This window comes from Struthio camelus, chromosome 5, assembly GCF_040807025.1.
Source record: "Struthio camelus isolate bStrCam1 chromosome 5, bStrCam1.hap1, whole genome shotgun sequence".
NCBI classification, from domain to species: domain Eukaryota; kingdom Metazoa; phylum Chordata; class Aves; order Struthioniformes; family Struthionidae; genus Struthio; species Struthio camelus.
Window position 1 is genome coordinate 77,759,868 of NC_090946.1, and position 14,362 is coordinate 77,774,229.

A 14,362-nucleotide genomic window follows, 5' to 3' on the forward strand; every position below is an offset into this window, starting at 1 on the left:
GGAACAGATCTGCTCCTGCAAAGCTTGAAAAGGGAAAATATAAAACAAAGAGGCAGCTGAGCAGGTCCAACATGTTCTTGAAGCCTTGGGAACGGCACAGTCTCGCAAGGATTTGTATCATCCGTCCAGACCTCACACACCCCACGGAGCTAGAGCGCAGGATCCCAGAGAGGGGCTGCAGTAACCTCCGCAGGAGCCTCATCTCCTCCAGCCAAAAGGAAGAAGAGGAGAAACGAAGGCAGCTGGGGACCACTGTGGGCTGCAAAGCTGCCCCGGCGCTGAGCTCCAACGTGCCCCTCATGGCTACCGTGCTCGCAGGCTCATCCCACGCCACGGTAGGACCACCGTTTCCAGGCTGCACACACTCCGCTGTAGAGACGGGAGCAAAATTAGGAGGACGTTAGGCTCATCTTGAAGACCTTTGCTTCAGAACTGCCTCCAGGGAAACGTTTGTTCTTCCTGCCTAATTTGCATCGATAACATTTCACATCCCAACTCCTTCACTTTGGTCTCGGGCAACTCAAAAACACAGCCAAAGACGTGGTTATTTTTACATTTTTCCCAGGAAAGAGTATCTCCACTGGGCACAACAGCCATGTCACATCAAATCACCGCACAGCTCTAGCTCAGAGCCATGACAGCAGGATGGAGCCTGAGAGAGACGCATGCTGGCTAAAGACAGGCACAGCCATGGCCAGCTATGGGTATTTTTCTGTCCCACTAGTATTACATTACTTAGCTTTTCAGTCAACAACGGCACAAAAAACAAAACAGTAATAGAGCCAAAGGTAGTACAGTATGGTCCCATCATCTCCATAACTCCCCACCCAAGCACCAAAACCATCTTACAGTCTAGTCTGACCGGTTTGACTTTTTCAGGAATACCGCATTCACTATTGCATCCAGCTAGACATTTATAGCACCGGAGTCTCAGCCTCAGTCTGCATCTAGGTCTGTTGGACTTCTGAGCTGACCTAAATTTTCCCATCCAGGGAGTGATTCAATTTTGTTGCACAGAGGAGGCAGACCTTGAGGTCAGTGGGACGACCGCGCTCTCAGAGGCAACGTACAGGCTTCAGCAGGCTGTGGAGCAGCGTTTGATGCAGCCCTGCTCAGCTGGAGGTTCTTTAAAGCCTTATCTCCGGGGCTCTTATCTGGCACTTTTATACCCAGAGGAAAATCCCAACACTTCCACAAGTAATTTAAGAGCTTTCGGACTTTAAAGAGGGGGGCGATGGAGAGTGAACCATGGGGAACACGGAGCGGAGCGAGACTGGTTCGTAAATCTAGCAGAAAGGATTTGAGCAAAGCACGAGCAAGGTTTCCTCCTCTGTGCTAAGGAGGTATCTGTAGCAGGCACGTGCGGCTGTCTTGCCCAGGATCCAGCTAATTAAGCGGTATCTCCAACATGAGCCACGCCCTTCCACTAACGAGACGTCAGGATCCCACCAGTGACAGCCAGTAACCCACCTCCCCGGAGCCCGCGCTCACGGCGCAGGCTGATGCAGCAACGCAACCCTTGGCGCGATACGGGTGACGCAGCAGCGGTCAGGAGGGCTGGGTTCCAGCAAACTGGGTCCTTTTAAAGAAAGGGAGCACGATTTGCCTAGTGTTTTCCTTTCCTCCTTCCTTTCAGACCATCCTCCCTGGCATTTGGGTATGCAAGAGGCACCAGGCACTCACAAAAGAAGATGTTAGGGTCTGTACTGTTTCTGTGTAGTTAGTTTACAAAGAAAGGGGAATATAACAAATGCTTGCATCCGTAAAAAAACCCACAACCCTTCCCCCACCTGCATCTTCCAAACCGGTGAGAGCACAAATCCAGCTGCTTTGCAATCTTATCTTGATGCAGAAGCATTCTGGGATGAGATATAAAGGTTCCCTGAAGGCACAGTTTATTAAAGGCATCTTTATCGAGTTGGTTTTCTTCAAAAACATTGTACTACAGTGCAATGGTAGTACAGACTGGTTTTCAGTGGAGAAGCAGAGCAATCCAACAGCCTTAGGAAACACCCTCTCGGTACCAGCACAGCCGGGACAGGTCTCTGCTGCCAGCTGCTGTTACACACAACGTCTGGTGTCGTGGGCAACGAAGGGCACGCCACTGCAGACTGCTTGGAAAGCTGCAGGGATTTCCCAGTCTGAAAAGCAGCCGGGGAATCGGGGGAACATATATATTCAGTCTGAGACACCTTCAGGGAGTCCAAGCCAGCCCTCAACGCCGTGTAGCCACCCCCTCCTCCCAGTTCAAAGCCACCAGGAGCTCCTGAAAGGACCTCGCCCCTGTGGGATTGCATTTCAAGGAGTTTTGGACTGGCACACTAATGAAGTCCACTGCAAGTTTCCTGTTCATTCAGCCGGGTTTGCATCTGACTTTAAGCTGTTTGCACCATTACGCCTTGCACATTAGTAGCCACAGATACTTAATCCCAGGTTTCAAGAAAAGGAGCTACAAAACAACTGAACAAAGAGACACCAGTTTACACACATCTCCGGGAGCCTCCCTCCAACCGACGCTTCTATATTTACCCAACACACGATCTTTACACATTCAGCTATTTTAATCCCACTTGCTATTAATGGATGTAAATGGTAGTTGGGTAAGACATTCAGCAAAAATCTCATTTAGAGATCAAGACAAGCTTAATTGGTTTCTAGCCAGACCTGCACAAAGATGGGTTATTCCACAAATACAGTTGCTAATCTGCCCATTATACTCCACAATCTCCTACTGACAAAGGGGGGGGGGGGGGAATAAAAGATGCACAAAGGAATGCAGTATTTTGAGAACGTTACTTATAATGAGCAGCAAATTAGACACTAGGAGTTCTCTGAGAACAATGAGTTTGATTTTCTTGGAAGAAAAAGATTAACCAAGTAGTAAACAGAACAAAAAAAGATCTAACATACATCAAATCTACATTTTTCTTCTTGCTCTACAGACAATCGCCATCCATGTTGGCTTCTTGAAGAGCATTTCCAGCAGTTACTGTTTCTGCAAGTCAACAGTAGCAGGGGAAAAGCTTATCTGGCTGAGGAAACATCATTTCACAAGTGATGGAGGGGGAAGGATGGAGAATCTTGTGATTAAAAGGCACAGGCCTGAAACCCCGGAGATCTGAATTCACTTCCTAACTTGGCTGCAAAAAAACCCAAGTTTCCTGTGTGATCACATCCTATATGGTTTATTCAAAAATCTGGTGCTGAAAACTGAGGGGAGGGAGGGAGGAAGCAGAAGGAGGAAGGGGAATACACAATCCTGTGGGCTTTTAATAGGCTTTGGGTTAGATCAGCACTGGCAAGCGGCTAACATCCGAGTTTGGCACCGCGTGATTTGGAGCCTGTTCCCAAGGAGCAGGGAGCCGCCGGCATCTCCGGAGTTCAGCATCAGAGGGGAAGCCCTGGCACGGTGCAAGGCAGCTGGGAAGCGGCTGTACCGCAGCTCTCCAGTGCCCGGCCGGGCAGGAGAGGGATCCCCCTCCTGCTCGTCACCATGGGGCTCTTTGCTGGGTGCTGCCAGCCCCAGCCGTTGCCCAGCAGTCAGGACGGGCAAATACTCAGCTGCTTTACTTGGGCTGCTGGCAAATACTCAGACATGGCTCTTCTCAAGTGCAGCTTGGGCACAGGAGCCTATGACAGGGTGCGGGGTGACTCCATGAACCCGTTCTTCACTGTGAGGTGTGCGGACACAAGCGACGGTGTTGGGAGAGGGGAGAGCATCCGATGAGCAGCGCTAAAAGGGCATCCTGCTTTTCTGCTCCTTCGCCCTGCGAGTGAAGGGCTCCAGATGTGCAGCGCCGGCTCGCTTCATGGCGTTTGCCCAACAGCAGCTTTATGCAAGTTTTAATAATACAGAACTCCACATAAAAAGAAAACCATGTGCAAAATGGAAAGTTTAGTGATAATTTGCCTCAAAGCGTTATGCAAGAACTTAAAAACAAGAAAATAAAGCTGTCCTCCAAACACAGCTTATTATGAATTATACAGCAGACTAATTACAGTGCTGCAGAGCCAGCTGCAGCAGCAACACAGGTAGAGAAGTGATGAAAGAGTGGTTCGGTTACAACCATCTCCCTTGTGAAACAGCCTGAGACTCCCTGCTCCGGGGTAGGCGGCGCTGGAGGCCTGTTTATTTTTTCCAAATCTGAGCCAATTTCACTCGACTGGAAGAGCTGCACCCAAGGGAGCACAGGGGTTCAAACCCTCTAAAGGGCTCGAGCCAAACACAAGGTGAGCACTGCAGAGGAAGGTGGTCTTGTGCTTTACCAGCCACTGTTAGCCAGCTTGGCTAACATCCCACGCCACCACTGCTGAGTGAGGACTTTCACGGCAGCGTCTCCCAAACTCTGGAGGATGTTTGCAGGAGCTTTCAGCAAGGGAAGAGATCCCCTCAAGGGTCCCCATCTCCTCACCCTGCCGATGAGCACAAACAGCAATCCTGGCCCCATTTAGCAGAGGTCAGCAGCCCCAAAAGGTTGGATTCGCCATGAGGCAGTGAGCCAGGTGGGTATTTTCCAAGGTCCCTTCCAGACTTTCCCTGACCATGATGAGGGCTCACAAATGCAAGGCTTGGTGTGCTACACAAGCACTAGAGCACAGGATGCATGGCTCATCCTTCCCTGGACAAGGGCGACCAGTTTGGGAGACAGTGGGTCGGTGCCACCCTGGAGAACTGTTGGGGAAGGACCAGCCCCATCCTTCCACTGCCGACGGCGGCTGCACCAGGCAGAGCCGGCTGCGGGAACACCAGCACGAACAAATTCAAACTTTCACTTCCGGCAGCGAGAAAACTCATCATTACCAGCATTAAGTACAGCCCAAAACATGGCCACAAACATCCTCTGGAAATCATGTGACAAGAAGACTCCTGGACGCATTTTATTTGTTTTTTTTCCATCCTGGAAAAACGAGCACCCATTTTTCATGGATTCTTCTCCTCATTGCCTGAAGAGACAAGTTTCCAGAATATTTGCCTTGGGACGCGCCATGGTAGCCTGTTGCAGGAGCAGCACCTGGGCCATTTGGGTCCCTCTGAGATGAAAGGTGCAGTCCAGAACAGAAGTGTGAGGAGAAGAGAAGAAAAACGGGGAGGCGAGGCCACTTATGAGACACTGTAGGACAAAATAGCACCACTTGCCTTTCAAACTGCTTTGGTTTTAGGTCAAAATATTTTAGGTTTTCACTGAAGAGTCAAATGCATGTGTGCATGTGTGTATAATTTTCCAACCAACAGTGTGGTAAATGCATACCAACCTTGGCACATCACTTTGCTGGGGAAATACACTGGCTCCCTGTTAGCACAGTATGATAATATAGCCATTCCTTCATGCGTCTATAACTTACTTCAGCCTCATCCCAAATGCAACTGCCAGAGTTTCACATGATGCAATTACTAGCGAGTCTTTGGAAATCAGCCTTTTTGGAAATCAGCTTTTTGAGTGTAAGTCCCTTTTTACTCTCCTTTTCTCATTTATCATATTGAAACCTGTCAAGTTATAAGATGGCTGGAAAAAAGCAGAGATGCTGTGTTCTACGGACCCTTGTAAGGAAGTCCTAGCATGCTGACTACACAATTTTATGACTACATAATCTGAATCACAGTCCATTACACGCCATTACAGTTTCAACACAGCTATGATCCCTGCTGAATCTCTCACGATTAAGAAACGGCAAATTTCTTGAACTTGGTAAACGGAAGAGCAGCTTTCAATATAAAAGTAAGTTTGGGAAAACTATGAACTAGGAAAAAGACTCATTCCTAACCGTAGGTCCAAAAGTAAACTAGCATGCTCCAAAAACTTTTCTTGCCATCCTTTTGCTCTGTGTAATCGGTAGTTCTCTGGTGCCTCCAGAACCACCAGGTTTTTCATATGCAATTTGCCAGACAACAGTTTCCACAGAAGATAAAAGTAGCTGAAGTTTAAAAATGGAAGTAAGCTGTGCCCAAAGATTTTTCAAACTCTTTGCAGAACGCCTCCTTAATGTCAGGATGAGGAAGAGGCAGGTGGACTGAGGGATGGATTAAGAAGAGAGCGCTGTGTCAGGTCTTCAAACCAAACTCTTGTATCCAGCCAGTTTCAGTACGCAAATGACTTACGTAAAATATCTGACAGGATATGCGTTTGAAATACCGCCTCTTGTAAACAAAGTTGCTCTGGAGGCACAAGGGATTAGAACAGTTCAAACAGTTCTTGGTGTGATTTACCAGAGTGCCCAGGAACAGATCTGCAAGATCAGCTTTTCTGCTGCCGAACTCTCACTTGGCACCACTGAGCAAAACCCGGGATCCCCAGAGCTTTTACCCTACCAATTCCCAAGATGTACTAAGCAGAGGCTGAGAAATAGGGACAGCGGTGGAGAGAAAACATGCATCTGATTGCAGACTTGCAGAACGTAATTCCATAAGAAAAATCCAAGCAGGCATCTCAGTAAGGTTGCTCTTTTGCCTTTAAAGTATAAGGGCTCAAATGTCAGGGTGCCTGCAAGCCGGGTTACCATCCCTCAGCTGAGACACAGCAGCTGAGTATCATGCATGCAATATGCAAGGAGAGCGATGCCAAGCAAAACAAGGCGGCTGAAATCACCATGCATCCAAAAGGCTTAACCTGATATTAAAGAAGAAAGCAGCCTTCTCTTACTTGGACATCGCATTGGCTAAGAACTGCACCGAGACACTCCTAGCACGCTGGGAGCAAAGGGAAGACAGTCTCAACAAATGGAGCGTCCTATGAAATGCTGCCTTTGCGTATTATTTTTGCGAAAGGCAGGCATAGCAAGGGCACCCACCTTCCCCGGCACATCTCCCCTTCCACAGCCCTATGTTCAGCCTGGCTCAGGTAAGAAAGTGCTGCAAATTCCAAGAGCTGCAACGTGAAGGAAAGTGAGCACGAAGGTCCCTGGCAGTCAGGGGAGAGAAAGCTTTAAACAAACAGATTTACAGTCACTTACATCCACGCAAGCATCCTTGAAGGAAATAGCTGCACCAGACCTCAGCAGAGACCCTCCAGGATGGCACGCAAGAGTTCATAGCTCCTCTAAGTACCGTTCAGTCAGTAAAAGACACTGAGGCCAAGCAAGGAGCATGCATCTACAAAAATCTCATGACTAGGTGAAAGTAGGATGGACATGCAACTCCAGGGAGCTACTGCCTACTTCTCAGAAAGCTCTGCAGGAAGGAAACACTCAAGAGCAGCAGCAGGGCAGACCCACCACAACCTGAACTAGATGTCATGCAACACATGTCAGCCAGAAAACACCCAGGCTATGCTGCCTCTGTGGCTGTGCCATAGCAAAAGCCTGATCTACCTTGCTTGTGTGGGGGGAAATGGACTACAAATTGTTCTTTCATCCTTCTCCTCCTCCCTGCAGGAGCTGGGCTGGGAGCAAGATCTGTTACTAGCAGAGGTTGCTCATAACAGACACTGAGAGCTAGGACACAAGAATAGCATGAAGTGCCTTGGCTCTTTCCTCCACCCTGACCTGTTGCATTCTCCCTCTTATACCACAGACTGCTGGTCCAAACCCTGAACTATGTCTCCTCGCATCCCTCCTTCTCACACCTTACAGATTGCCGTGATTTTTAGGACAAGTATGATCCTGTCTTCCCAGCCCAAGCGGTGCAAGGGCACACCGCGGGTTCCCAGGTACAGAACAGCTCGAGCTGAGCTCCAGCCAGCATGAGCTTTCCTGCCCTGCAGTTTGTAGTCTCTCCTTATTTGCAATTTTGTTCCTGTTCTGAAAGAGTACGTGCACCTTTCGGCTTGTTGACATCCTACACTCAAAAGCTCAACCCCAAAACTTCTGAGGATGTCCCACTTGCCAGCAGGATCTCCCCTGGAAAGGCAAGCCGATATACGCTCTCGTGAAGTGCTGAAGGAACCAGCGCTCCACGGAGAGTTCCCAAAACAGCCCAACTCTGTAACTAAGTTTTGCATACTGGTACAAAGCCCAGCTGCTGAGTTTCATGCACAACCCCCAGAAGTCAGCCTTTGAATGACACTATTTTCAGTTGCCTTTCTCCTGCAATAGTGCCCCCAGGGCACCACCTGCCAGCAGCCCAATCCATTGCTACTGAGATGAGCGCATCAGCCCCTCGGGATGAAAGCTGCAGGTAAAAGACAGGCAGCAGGGAGCAATCAACACCTGGAGATCCCACTGCGCCTTGCGCCTTGCGTTTAACTCTGCTCTCCTGAGGATGGGGATAGGTCAGATAAAGGAAGGGGAGAGACCCAGTGAATTTATCTCACTAGTGGTTTGTTGTCAGTGGGCTGTTTTGAGCTTTCGCATAACTGCTTTCCAGCTGGGGATCTCTCATAGTCTTAGCGACAAACCAGTGGTAACAGCCCAAATCTCGATGATGGGAACTGGGCTGCCTGGTTCAGCTTCTGAGCATCACTGTCAGCGGCAAGGTGGGGCATTAATAAGGGCAACAGGGCATCATCCTCCGACAGACTGCAGACCTCTCCATTTTGCCTCTGCAGAAGGAGGTGGAGTTTTTTGCCCTACCTCCCAGACCGCTATAGCAAAACCCAAGAGAGAAGCCAGGGTGTCCGGCTGCCGAGACGGGAGATGCTGCTCCCAGACACAGCAGAGGAGTGCTAGTTCAGGCGCCAGAAAGGGCCCTGCAGCGGGGGGCACCCTGCTGCTCGCTCGTCCTTGACACTAGCAAGATTTTTGAAAGCTTGCTGCAGTCAAAGTGTAAACACCTTCCCAATCCCGTAGAAAGCTTCCCATTTCCAGAACCTGTTCCTATTTGTCACCTCCACCTTGCGGTGTCCCCTCCACCCCGACAACTCTCCCACCCCGGCAATCCAAGTACAGCCACACAGACCTTGCTTTGCCAGAAATACTGCAAGGGGCGCAGATGATGAAGACTGCCAGATCAGCAAGAAGTGATGGGGTCAGTATCTTTCCGTGTGTAACCAGTGAACATCTGGGTATTTACTCCAGTTGGGTTTGAAGGCGAGACATCAATCAGAGACCCCGCCGGCACGTACGGTTATGGGACCAGATGCCCTAGCAGCCAGCACACAAGGAGGTGACGGCGTTCCTTGGATACATATCCGTCCCCTTCATTCTCCACATCAAACAGGGATGACTGAAGAAGAGCCACTAAATCCAGAGCCAGACACTTCAGCTACTCTTCCACCACGCCCTTTGCACATTATTTCATTTACCTTCTTGTAAAAATACTTGAACTTTGACTGAGCAGCCCAAACAGGGACAGCCCTGACATTAAGGCAGTTAAGCTATGCATGCATGGAAGACATGATTCAGGTAAGCAACACGTAGCTAAAAGTGCATAGCTAAGTAATGCTTATCCGAAGGAATGCAGAAGGCAAAACATGAAGCCACTTGTCTGGCAAGGCGAATAACCCTTAAATAATCTGTAAGGCCCCGCATGCACAGTGGAGCCCAACTCTTTCCGAAGGTAGGCGCTCCGCCTAGGTGCTCCCTACACAAGGAAACAGTTCCCAGCCGGCCCAAGGACGGAAGCACCCCATTCCCAAGGGGACGCTCTGGAAGTGAGCGGCCTCCAAACAACAAGGGATCACCTCCTACTAAGCGTTTTATAGATTCACTGGTGTATTTCCTCAGTGCCAAGTCTGGAAGAGATCAGAAAAACAGCTCCAAAACGGCTTAACGAAAAGCAAAGCAACAAACCTACCAACTTATCTTTCAGGAAGATCTGAGGTATGAACAAACGAGCGCCAGTAACTGAGCTCCTACGGCTTAACAAACTACCAGCACTCTGCTGTACTGCAATAACTGACTTGCACGTGCCATCGTGGGAGGAAACACGTTAGTCCACCACAACTGCCCCTCCAGTCATTTAAGGTAATATTTTGTGTACACAGACTGCTAAGGCAACTCAGTCAACGACTAGTAATTTATTGAGTAATTTATTGAGTCACAATGACTCATGAACTACTGTCACTAGCTTGGGCCAATCCATCCGTTTGGCTTATTTAGGAATAGGACAGGAGTGGCTTTTTTGTCTAGACGTAGGAATACTCCTAACAGTAGGAAGCTCCCTCGCTTAGCAAAGTCGTGACAGGAGCCAGAGGGCTGGGAACTGAAAGCAGGATGAAGTATTAACAAAATACGATGATCTGTGATTCACGCGGAGCGCAACAGAGCTCCCACGGCTCCAGATCTCAGCGCAGAGCGGGACGTAGCTCAGAATGATCCCACCTAGCTTCACTAAAAAGAAGATGTGGCCAGAGGTTCAGACAACTTCACCCATAACCTCGTTTGCTATAATTCAGGTGGCTAGGGTGCAGGCCACTCCAATCACGAAGCTGAGCACTGCCAGCTCAAATCACAAAACTCTTCCGTTAACTAACCACGTTTTTATGGTGTGCCAGGCCACTTCTCTCATCTCTGCCTCCTTTGTTTTTTCTCAGTAGTCACAAAGATTAGAAAGTTTCATGGCTCATTGAGCAGAGATCTTCCGTGATACCCCAGAACCCCAGGACCTGGCGTTTTAACATATTTCAAAATGTTATGACCCTCCAGAAGAACAGGAGATACCAAGTGCAAAATTCCTCCTGGGATGGCAGGTGGGTAAGAAGGGAGACAGCACTGCTATGACTTTCTTTGCTACCTGACTGAGATTAAGAAAACGGTAGGGGGAAGGAAGAATCAAAGACAACCAGCAAATCACACCCAGTGTTTCAAAAGGGGCTAAAGACCCTCTATTTTTTGCATTAAATAGGAAGTGGGATGTATAGCACTTGGAGCTGTGTAGAAAGGAAAGGAACTAATGCAATATGCAGAACAGCTACCATTGGCATACTTAACTCCTTTCCAAACATTTACTATTTGTTTCTCACATGCTGTAGTACGGTAAGCAAATATTAAGTCATACATAGAAGAAATTAAGAACAGACTTCACTATTTAGGCTTTTCTTCCTTGACCTTCAACCCTTACTTCAGATCATCTCTTTCTTCAGCTGACATTTTTCACGGTGCAGAAGCGAAAAGTACACATATGATTATCTTAAAAGAAAAAAAAATCAATATGGACATGATTTGAATTTTACAGCATTAGACTACCACGACTTGCAAATAAACAGCTGTCCAAGCAGGTCCATGCAAGCTTTACAGCACAGCAATAAAATGCAAGCTTTTTCTTCCCCTCTTGAAAGAGTTTTATATAAATAAAGTGCACTTTTTAAAATAATTACAGGCTTAAGAGGTCCGGTTAAGCCACACTCAATTGCAGCAGAACGAGCACATTCTGCTTTACATGGCTTCGGCAGCCAGTCCACGGCAGCGGCAGCTTTTCAAAGGCAAGCTAAAATATTTAATTGCCAGCATCAAGACAGAAAGCAAAGCATCCAACAGAATCCACATTTGCGAGAGAAGCCTGTAGAAATCTTGTTGAGCAGGCTTTGGCAATCTCTGAAGATGACAGCTGGATGCCCTTGCTTATCTTCTGCTAGAGGACGCACAAAAAAGCCCTGAATGCTTGCAGTGCCTAGCAAGCCTTCAATTCAGCCCCGGAGGCCTCTTAAAAAGACTCATATAAATAGGCAAGCTTCATTTATTAATATAGAAATAAAAGCGCCCCTGTACTAACAGCTCGGTGCCTATCTGAGCAGCGGGAGGACGGGCAGAAGACCACCACCCGTCCTGCACGGCACATCTATCAGTGCCATTAGCCAGCTACGTTAAGGCTATAAATGCAGCAGATATGTGTGTTATCTGTGCACAGGCATGTGCTGGGCTGCCGTACGCACATCGGCCAAAGCCTTTCCAGTTGCTACAAGAACCAACAGACCACTGACTTCGGCGAGTGGAACCAACAGATTAATTAACAGAACTTATTATCTTAGTTTAAGTGGGATCCCTCAAAACTGCCCTTCCAGGCCCTAAATTCCAGGCGCTGCGGGGAAATTTGTTGGTCACTGATTACATTTGGTTTGTAAAAAGCCTTTTCGCTCCTGCAAAAACCAGCATTAGCTCCGGCGCTCCGTTGCTTTCCCTCATGCTGGTTTTCAGTGGCTTCGAACCAGGCAGCGAGCGGGGGCTGACGGACGGAGCATGCAAACGGCACAGCAAATCGAGGGAGTGAGCGAGCTACGCTCCTGACTGGCAGGTAAACAATATTTGCAAGGCGCTCCGCTGCTGAATAGCTCTGTACCTCCCCTGCATTTTTCCAAAGGAGGAATTACTCAGCTGCGAAGCAAATAGTAACAATGACAGCTCAGGAGAAGAGGGGGGAAGAAACAAAAACAAAGAACAGAAGGGAAAAAGAGATAAACATGACCCAGTTAGACTGGTGGTCCCCCAGCTCCTTCCCATCCTCAGCGGGAGGGACCGTCCGGGACCGGAGGAGCTCTCCCACCATGGCGAACCCTTTCCTGCTCCCTCCCGCCTTACTGTTGAAAACAAAGGGTCAGATAAGGAGCTAGCTCGGGTCAGGACCGGTTTGACTCCGTTTCAAGCCCAGGGGAGCAGATTCGGCACCGATTTGACACCTCACCCATCCTGTTTGTCTCCCCGCGGCTGGCCCAGGGTGGAGGCTGGGATGCGGAGCTGCATGCACGCCTCGCTCGCTGGCAAAACCCCGAAAACCCAGGGCGGTAACATCGGAGAAACAGGGGCTCGCCAGCCACATGCGCGAGCCGGACAGCAAGCGCTGGCCAGAGCCAGGAAGTGTCAACGTTTCCTGCTGTCGCCGTGTAACGCTTCGGGAGACCAGAGGTCTTGGACTTTGCCTTGCGCTTCCCGCTCGTGTAGGAGGCAGGCGGCTGCAGCCGGAGCGCGTTCAGCACAGGCAGGTACTCGCAGACAGCCACGTAAGAGAGCAGCACAAGTAATACATTAGTCAAGAAACAGCAAGGTGGGTATTTGCCGTGCAGAGCTCCAGAGGCAGCGCAGGCTGTTGGCTGCAGGGAAAAAATCTAATCTCCCACAGAAAAGAGATGCTTATGCTATGGGGCTGATTTAACCCTCGTGCCACTGAACTGGGGGCAGGCGGGAAGGGAGTGCGCCGATCTCTTTGAAACCCGTCGCTACGACAAAGCCGCGCTAAGGGAGGAAAACGAGGCTGCACTGCGGTGCACCAAGACGCCTTTAATAGACAGATTTCATATGCAGTATCAAAATCAACCTCTAGAGAGAAAAAAAAAGAAAGAAGGATCTACTGAAAAGCCTCGGCTGCTTTGCCTTCCTTCTCAAAGCGCTCAGGAGGAGCCAGTGAACAGCACAGCCCTGCCTATCGGGAGCATCCAGGCCTAGCCATAGCCACCTGAGCCGGTCCCAGGCCCCCAGCGCCCCGCGCCCCGCCAAAGGAAAGGCAAGCGGAGGCCGGCCGAGCCGGAGCATCGCCTGCCCACCTCCGATTCCCACCGGGGAGCTCTTCGCCCCCGTTTCGCTACCACGCGTCCCTTCCGTCGGAGCAGGCAACTCCCTGCTCACCTGAGCGCCTCGGCTGTGGCCAGGAAGGGGTCTGCCATGGGTCCTCCCTCGACCTCACCGCTGTCCCTCGAGGGTGCCACGGGCCCAAAGCCGAGAGCCCGGCTCCGCAGCCAGGTGAACCCGCGCTTGACTGTCCGTGTCCCCCCCCCGTCCCCATCACCCGGTCCCGTCTCCCCCCTTCCCGGCAGCCAACCTGCCGCCGGCACCGGGCGTTGCCATGGAGAGCGCGGCGGGCGCAGCATCCCTGCGCGCCCGCGCACCGGCCCCCGCCGCTCCGCGCCCGCAGCGGCCACACCGGCGCCGGCGCAGCCCCCTCCGCCCGCGGCTGCACCCGCCGCCGGCGCAGCCCCCGGCACACAGCGCGGGCGGCGCGCACGCCGAAAAAGCCACCCTCTACCTGCCCCCCTCCAAAAAAAAAAATATATATATATATATATATGGAAATATATATATACATACACACACACACATATATATAATAATTAATTAAAATAACCCTCGCGGAGGAAGCCATTCGCCGCGGTGCCACTCACCGTGCGGGGCGCGGAGCCGCCGTACCTGCCGGCGCTGCGCTGCGCTGCGCTGCGCGGCGCGCAGCCCGCCCGGCCCCTGCCCACAATGGGCCGCGGCCGCCGCGCCCCGCCCAGCCCGGCTCGGCTCGGCTCGGCTCGGCTCGGCTCGGCTCGGCTCGGCCCGGCCCCGCGCGCTGACATCATCCCCCGCCGCCCTGATAGGGCGGGCGGCGAGCACGGCCCGGCCCGGCCCGCCCCGCCGTCGGGCCGCCGGGACTTGTAGTGCGCGGCCGCCCGCAGCGAGCGCCGTGCAGCGGGAGCAGAGCCCCGCGCCGGAGAGCGGAGCCCTTTACTCGGGGAGGAGAGCCCCGTGCGCGGGGAGCAGCGCCCCACGCAGCGGGAGGAGAGCCCCGATGCAGCGG

At 51.0% G+C, this 14,362-nt stretch overlaps 1 protein-coding gene across 8 annotated transcripts in view; it reads right to left on the minus strand.

Annotated features, from left to right (window-relative positions):
• DAAM1 (dishevelled associated activator of morphogenesis 1) overlaps positions 1-14,118 on the minus strand; it is a 123,845-nt gene extending 109,727 nt beyond the window's left edge. For 3 of the 8 annotated variants that reach the window (XM_068947401.1, XM_068947400.1, XM_068947398.1), the window contains exon 1: positions 13,962-14,118. The gene's annotated coding sequence lies outside the window, so the exon portion shown is untranslated. Of the gene's footprint in view, positions 1-12,490; positions 12,744-13,428; positions 13,541-13,961 lie in introns of those variants that run through there. The other 5 variants (XM_068947402.1, XM_068947399.1, XM_068947405.1 and 2 more) reach the window with 4 other exon arrangements.
• Between the last annotated feature and the right edge of the window lie 244 nt (positions 14,119-14,362).